General features: G+C 47.2%; 1 protein-coding gene across 3 annotated transcripts in view; it reads right to left on the reverse strand.

Moving 5' to 3' along the window:
- LOC117414839 (plexin-B2-like) overlaps positions 1-3,033 on the reverse strand; it is an 81,059-nt gene extending 78,026 nt beyond the window's left edge. For all 3 annotated transcript variants that reach the window (XM_059027764.1, XM_059027763.1, XM_034922251.2), the window contains exon 1: positions 2,658-3,033. The gene's annotated coding sequence lies outside the window, so the exon portion shown is untranslated. The remainder of the gene's footprint in view (positions 1-2,657) is intronic.
- Positions 3,034-7,768: the final 4,735 nt, after the last annotated feature.

Raw genomic sequence — 7,768 nt, forward strand, 5'->3', positions numbered from 1 at the left:
ACACAGGGCTTCTTCAGATAATGAAACAACACATTTCAAACTCTACACATCTACACACACACACACACACACACACACACACACACACAGGGCTTCTTCAGTTAATGAAGCAACACATTTTTTAATTGGCAATGCATTCCAATCTGAAACTGCAGCAAAAGATTTCCTTCCAGCAGCAATTTTTACCATCAGTATTGTTAAATATTTGGTTCCACAAAGATTTCGTAAGCTGTAACCACAGATAAACTCCTGGAACAGATTACTCAAATAAACAGGCAGTTTGTTACACACCCCTTTAAAAAGAATCCGATTCCAGTGTACGTTCCTTCTGTTATCAGGTGACAACAAGTTTAACCTGGAATACAAGGTACTGTGATGTTCTAAAGGAGTACTCTGAAGAACAAATCTACAAATCCTGTTGAACTTTGTATCAATCTTCATCAGCGACTCCTTACTAGCAGTCATGTAAATCAAGTCATTATAGTCCAGAATAGAACACAAAAGCTGCTTTGCTCATTTAAACCATGATGTAAAAGTTAAGCAATGTTGCTGGCCACACAATCCCAGATTTACTACACATTTATCTGACGTGTTTTTCAAATGTAAGAGTTGTATCGACATTGACACCTAAGTATTTAAAAGTATCAACTCTCTTCAAAGGTGTATTATTACAAGTAACAATAATACAATTGGAATTGTTGCTTAGTATCATTTTCTCCGAACCAAATAACATGATTTTTGTCTTTTTTCATTTAAAAATCAAACCAATCTTGAAGTTCAAAGAAGTCATTCTGTAGTGTTTCAGTTAAATCATGGACATTGTCAGAGCTGTAATAAACCACAGTGTCATTCGCATGTGTGCAGAACTTACTCTGCAGTCAGCAGGTATTTCATTAATAGAAATAGAAAATAAAAGGAGGTCCAAGATCTGACCCCTGAGGGACACCTAAGGATACAGACAGAAAATCCAATTTCTTCTACTGACCGCAGTGGTCTCACATCAGTATGTAAACTGTACAGGTACTCAATACAACATTCATCTGTGCCTAACTACATTCAGACTACAGGGTGATCTGATTCAAGCATTCCAAATTCTAAAAAGGTATTGACAATGTCAAGGGGCTTTGTGAAAAAAGAAACAAGTACCAGGGGTCACAAGTGGAGATTAGACAAAGGGTCATTCAAAACAGAAAATTCCCCAGAGAATTGTGAGGGTCTGGAACCAACTCCCCAGTAATGTTGTTGAAGCTGACACCCTGGGATCCTTCAAGAAGCTGCTTGATGAGATTCTGGGATCAATATGCTACTAACAACCAAACGAGCAAGATGGGCTGAATGGCCTCCTCTCGTTTGTAAACTTTCTTATGTTCTTATGTAAACAGATACAACTGAAAGGATTCTTCTTAATGGGATGGGGTCCCTGCTCCCTGCCGCTTCCCTGACCTCCACTGGGGGGTACTTTGACCCCTCTAGGAGGTCGATGCTGGACGGCTTTTCTGAAGTCCATACAGAAGTGTCTGTTTTCTTGTGTTTAAAAAATAAATAAAGCGAGCGAGCAATTATTTAAACTGCTACAATTGTGGCCGACTCTACTTCTACAGGAAGCGCTTTACTGCGCTACACAGGGCCAGACTCACTTCTTCAATTCCATTTTAAAAGGGGATTGGGAATGGCATTGCATAAGAAGGAAAAAAAATAGTTAGTGCTGACCTCCTCCCCCCCCCCCCGTCTGGTTTATATGTAAAAAACACACACTACAAGTTGCTCGTCACGTGCTTGCTTTCCTCTCACGAATAGTGTAGCGTTTAATAACAGTCACGCAACAGATAAAGCATTTCCCATGGTTTAGTGAAAACCCTGTCTAACCGATCATGGTGTTTATTACTGTATTTTCTTTCTTCCGTCGCTTTTGAGCAGGGAGGTACCGCTCCCCTTTTCTGAGGGCAGCACCTCTCACACTGCAATACTGTATTTTGTATGATAAATGATCAGGCAGAACTCCTCCAGCCCGTAAAATGAGAAGCGAGCCCGGTACAATGAAGTCCAAATCTTTCCTTGTATTCATTTATTCGACACTTGTTTGGTTTGCATACGGCAGCAGGGAACATACTTTCTAGTACATTTCAAACTCGTCAGAAACACACATCAATGGTATTTCTTTTTTTTAAATGGACGGAACTTAATTGGTATTATTTTTTATAATAAGCCTGCATTGGTAAACCTCTTTAAAACAGCGGCATGGCTGGGAATGTGAACCCTGACACACTGTAGTAGAAGCCGGGTAGCACAGATTCATTTTTGCGAAGTATTTATTTTTTCGGGGGGAGGAAGAGGGGGGCAAGCTGTTGCTGGCCATACCCCAATAGTTTAGTTAAACTTAAAAGACTAAACTGTCGTGTTAAAAAGTGACACATTGTGCCCACAGCAGTCGTTTCTCATTAACAGTTTTGAGAAGCGTATCCATTTTGTACCTGGTTATTCTTTTTACTCAACGCCTTTAACTCCCATTCCCGGTGGAGAGTAATCTGATTTTCTTAACCGAACAATTAGATTTGCAAACCCAGAGTCAAGTTTCACAGTCAGCTCGTCCAGAAACTTAACACAGAGAAAACAAAAGAGAAAAACAAAGATGAGCGCACGAATACAGAGAGTCTTACCTGGGAAGTTTAGAAGTTAGATAATCCGCGGTCCCCTGGATGAAACTCAAGAAAGAGAAAAACGAATCCAGGAAGAAAGTTTACATGTTACGCTTTCGTATAGCAAAATAAAAGACGGACCGAATCCCTTTGAAACTGCTCAGCATAACATCGCTCTAGAAACCACGATTTGGGGCGATGCTTACAAAAAAAAGAATGCAAAAGACTTATTTTCTGTTTCTCTACTCCACCCCAGAGGTGAGGGATCACATGATTAGCTCAGAGGTGTGTGACTGTTATCGGCGAGCTCACGGGCACACCTGGGAGAGCCACCCACATCCGCTCGGGCTCACAATCGCCAACAGGAAACCGAGAAAGCAATGTTCTAGAATGAGAGAGGAGAGGAGGGAGAAAGAGAAAAGAGCGGGGGGGGTATCCTCCTCCCTCTTTTTCTAAAAAAGAACGCTGACTCCAAGCAGAGATCGGTTTACACAGGGGGCGCAGGGGAAACGACGAAAACAAAAACCACCAAGCGATTTGTCTTTCTTTTCTTTTCCTTCTTTTAATGCATTCTTTTCCCAGTGCGAAGCAGCCGTCTGTTTTCTCTCTGCCCGAGGTCGCAGTGTAGGGTGCTGTATAGATAGTGTGTGTGGCGGTTCTGGTTGCGGTTTCAGTGTAATTCTTAAAAAGATGTCATTTGTTTTTTGAGATTAAATGCAGACAGAGAGCGCGGCGGCGGAGATTCTAGTAGATGTCTCATGAGTTTAAGACTTGCTTTTGTATTGCGGTGTTTGTTTTACTGTGGTGGTCGGGGTGGTAGTTTGGTTAAAGGGACACGTTGTGTTTATTACTTCATGACGTTTTTGGCACACAAAGGAGGGATTGTAATCCGGTGTATCTGGAGAGTGACACATTGTGAGGGATTGTAATCCGTCGTATCTGGAGAGTGACACATTGTGAGGGATTGTAATCCGGCGTATCTGGAGAGTGACACATTGTGAGGGATTGTAATCCGGTGTATCTGGAGAGTGACACATTGGGCTCGTTGGTTCATTCTAGAACCAGCTTCCTACCAACAGCAGCCCTGCACACCAGACTGTCCATTGTTTGAAGCACTTTTTTTATTTCAGGAAGCTGCAGTGCTATTTTATACAATTTCTTGTTTGTTTTCATGAAACTTGCAAGGCTTTTAAAGTCTGAACGCATTATTAAATTGATGTGACAGTTTGCATACAAACATAACACAGAGGGGTATAGAGCCTGTTGCATTGAATCAATATAGACCCCCCCTCTTAATAACAGAAGAATAGAGAGAGAGAGGCTGAGGTAATATGCTGAACTCATCCAATCCACTCGTGATATTTTACCATCTGTTTCACCCAAAACATTGGGCAACATTTGAGACCAGAAGCAGCTCACTTGCTTGTTTGAGTAACAAACATTTCCATTCAGGACTGCCATGTCTGGTTTCGTTTCCTCTTTTCTGTAAGTGATCATGAAAGATGAGTGGCCGTGGCACTGGATACAGGCAGGCAGGCAGAGAGACAGACAAACAAGCAGCTAGGCAGGCATGCATCGTTCAGGCAGGCATGCATCATTCAGGTTTCTCCCCCACAGCTTTGTGAGTCTGCACCTTCACCCTCCTGAGCACCCCCAGCTATTGCATCTCAGTCCTCTCTCAAACCCCAGACTGCCATTGGGGGGGTTCAATAGCTGCCATCACAAACAATCACAGATGGAGGGAGCCTCCTTTAGAAGGGGTGGTGGTTGCCCCCGTGGTATCCCTGTGGCAATGCTGATACCGCTGATCTCCGCTGTGAACGTGAGCACGTGGTCTCCCTGTGGCAATGCTGAGCTCCGCTGTGAACGTGAGCACGTGGTCTCCCTGTGGCAATGCTGAGCTCCTCTGAACCTGAGCACGTGGTCTCCCTGTGGCAATGCTGAGCTCCTCTGTGAACATGAGCACGTGGTCTCCCTGTGGCAATGCTGAGCTCCTCTGTGAATGTGAGGATGTGGTCTCCCTGTGGCAATGCTGAGCTCCTCTGAACCTGAGCACGTGGTCTCCCTGTGGCAATGCTGAGCTCCTCTGTGAACGTGAGCACGTGGTCTCCCTGTGTCAATGCTGAGCTCCGCTGTGAACGTGAGCACGTGGTCTCCCTGTGGCAATGCTGATACCGTTGATCTCCACTGTGAACGTGAGCACGTGGTCTCCCTGTGGCAATGCTGAGCTCCTCTGTGAACCTGAGCACGTGGTCTCCCTGTGTCAATGCTGAGCTCCTCTGTGAACATGAGCACGTGGTCTCCCTGTGTCAATGCTGATACCGCTGAGCTCCACTGTGAACGTGAGCACGTGGTCTCCCTGTGGCAATGCTGAGCTCCTCTGTGAACCTGAGCACGTGGTCTCCCTGTGTCAATGCTGAGCTCCTCTGTGAACATGAGCACGTGGTCTCCCTGTGTCAATGCTGATACCGCTGAGCTCCACTGTGAACGTGAGCACGTGGTCTCCCTGTGGCAATGCTGAGCTCCTCTGTGAACCTGAGCACGTGGTCTCCCTGTGTCAATGCTGAGCTCCTCTGTGAACGTGAGCACGTGGTCTCCCTGTGTCAATGCTGATATCGCTGATCTCTGTGAACCTGAGCACGTGGTCTCCCTGTGGCAATGCTGATACCGCTGAGCTCCGCTGTGAACGTGAGCACGTGGTCTCCCTGTGGCAATGCTGAGCTCCTCTGTGAACGTGAGGATGTGGTCTCCCTGTGGCAATGCTGAGCTCCTCTGTGAACGTGAGCACGTGGTCTCCCTGTGGCAATGCTGATCTCCGCTGTGAACGTGAGCACGTGGTCTCCCTGTGGCAATGCTGAGCTCCTCTGTGAACGTGAGCACGTGGTCTCCCTGTGGCAATGCTGAGCTCTGCTGTGAACGTGAGCACGGCAATGCTGATACCGCTGATCTCCGCTGTGAACGTGAGCACGTGGTCTCCCTGTGGCAATGCTGAGCTCTGCTGTGAACGTGAGCACGGCAATGCTGATACCGCTGAGCTCCTCTGTGAACGTGAGCACGTGGTCTCCCTATGGCAATGCTGAGCTCCTCTGTGAATGTGAGGATGTGGTCTCCCTGTGGCAATGCTGAGCTCCTCTGTGAACCTGAGCACGTGGTCTCCCTGTGGCAATGCTGAGCTCCTCTGTGAACGTGAGCACGTGGTCTCCCTGTGGCAATGCTGATACCGCTGATCTCCGCTGTGAACGTGAGCACGTGGTCTCCCTGTGGCAATGCTGATACCGCTGAGCTCCTCTGTGAACGTGAGCACGTGGTCTCCCTGTGGCAATGCTGAGCTCCTCTGTGAACGTGAGCACGTGGTCTCCCTGTGGCAATGCTGAGCTCCTCTGTGAACGTGAGCACGTGGTCTCCCTGTGGCAATGCTGAGCTCCTCTGTGAATGTGAGCACGTGGTCTCCCTGTGGCAATGCTGATACCGCTGAGCTCCGCTGTGAACGTGATCACGTGGTCTCTCTGTGGCAATGCTGAGCTCCTCTGTGAATGTGAGCACGTGGTCTCCCTGTGGCAATGCTGATACCGCTGAGCTCCTCTGTGAACGTGAGCACGTGGTCTCCCTGTGGCAATGCTGAGCTCCTCTGTGAACATGAGCACATGGTCTCCCTGTGGCAATGCTGATACCGCTGAGCTCCTCTGTGAACGTGAGCACGTGGTCTCCCTGTGGCAATGCTGAGCTCCTCTGTGAACGTGAGCACGTGGTCTCCCTGTGGCAATGCTGAGCTCCTCTGTGAACGTGAGCATGTGGTCTCCCTGTGGCAATGCTGAGCTCTGCTGTGAACGCGAGCACGTGGACGGTGGCGTCAGTATGTGGTTTTATAATTTTGCTGAGACTTTTATTTATTACATTTTTTATTATTATTATGCATGAAGCAGTATTTTATTCGAAACCACATACTGTATGTCACAAGAAAAAGCGGAAATAAGGGTTTCATTTTCAGCCATTCTGCAGAAGAGATTGTGGCTATTTTAAGTACGTCTGAAAATCCCCACTTTCTCAATCCTCTGTCCTGTCGAGGCTCACTGGACTGACTGCCATGTCTCTCCACAAGCAGCCATGTACCACAAAAAATAAATACTGCAAGTACTGTATTTATTACAAATCTGCATCCATTTCTCCCTGATAAGTGCTGATTTTATATCCAGTTCATTGTCTAGGGGACGTATTTACTTATTTATTTAAATTTGGAATCGGCAATTATTTTTCTCTTTCTCCCCAATTTGATAAGCCCAGTTATTGTTTATTTCAACCCAGCTCACTGCTGCCACCCCTGTGCTGACTCAGGAGAGACAAAGACGTGTGCCATCAGCCATCTGCTTCTTTTCAGTCTGCAGGCCCGCCATGCAGCCACCTCAGAGCTACAGAGTCGGAGGACCAACTTACAGGCAGGCCCGCAGGCGCCCGACCAATCTACAGGGGTCGCTGATGCGCGATGAGCCGAGGACACCCTGGCTGACCTAGGCCCTCCCCCCCAGGCAGCACTCGGCGAATTGTGCGCCACCTGGGAGCTCCCGTCCATGGTCGGCTGTGGAATAGCCTGGACTCGAACCGGCGACGTCCAGGCTATAGAGCGCGTCCTGCACTCTAGCGAGTGCTTTTACTGGATGCGCCACTCGGGAGCCCTGTATTTTAATGATCTAAACCAAGGGAACGGCCACTCTAGCTATCCAGTCCCAGTTGTTCCAGCCATGTTCTTAACGGTTTATCTTAATCAATGAACCCGTCACCCAGGTCCTGAAGCAGTTAACAAAACGGCCCTCCATGACCAGAGCAGCACACCCTGATCTAAACTGGAGCAGATCTTAATAATGCAACCCCAACGACCAGAGCAGCACACCCTGATCTAAACTGGAGCAGATCTTAATAATGCAACCCCAACAACCAGAGCAGCACACCCTGATCTAAACTGGAGCAGATCTTAATAATGCAACCCCAACAACCAGAGCAGCACACCCTGATCTAAACTGGAGCAGATCTTAATAATGCAACCCCATTGACCAGAGCAGCACACCCTGATCTAAACTGGAGCAGATCTTAATAATGCAACCCCAACGACCAGAGCAGCACACCCTGATCTAAACTGG

Source organism: Acipenser ruthenus, chromosome 7, assembly GCF_902713425.1.
Source record: "Acipenser ruthenus chromosome 7, fAciRut3.2 maternal haplotype, whole genome shotgun sequence".
NCBI classification, from domain to species: domain Eukaryota; kingdom Metazoa; phylum Chordata; class Actinopteri; order Acipenseriformes; family Acipenseridae; genus Acipenser; species Acipenser ruthenus.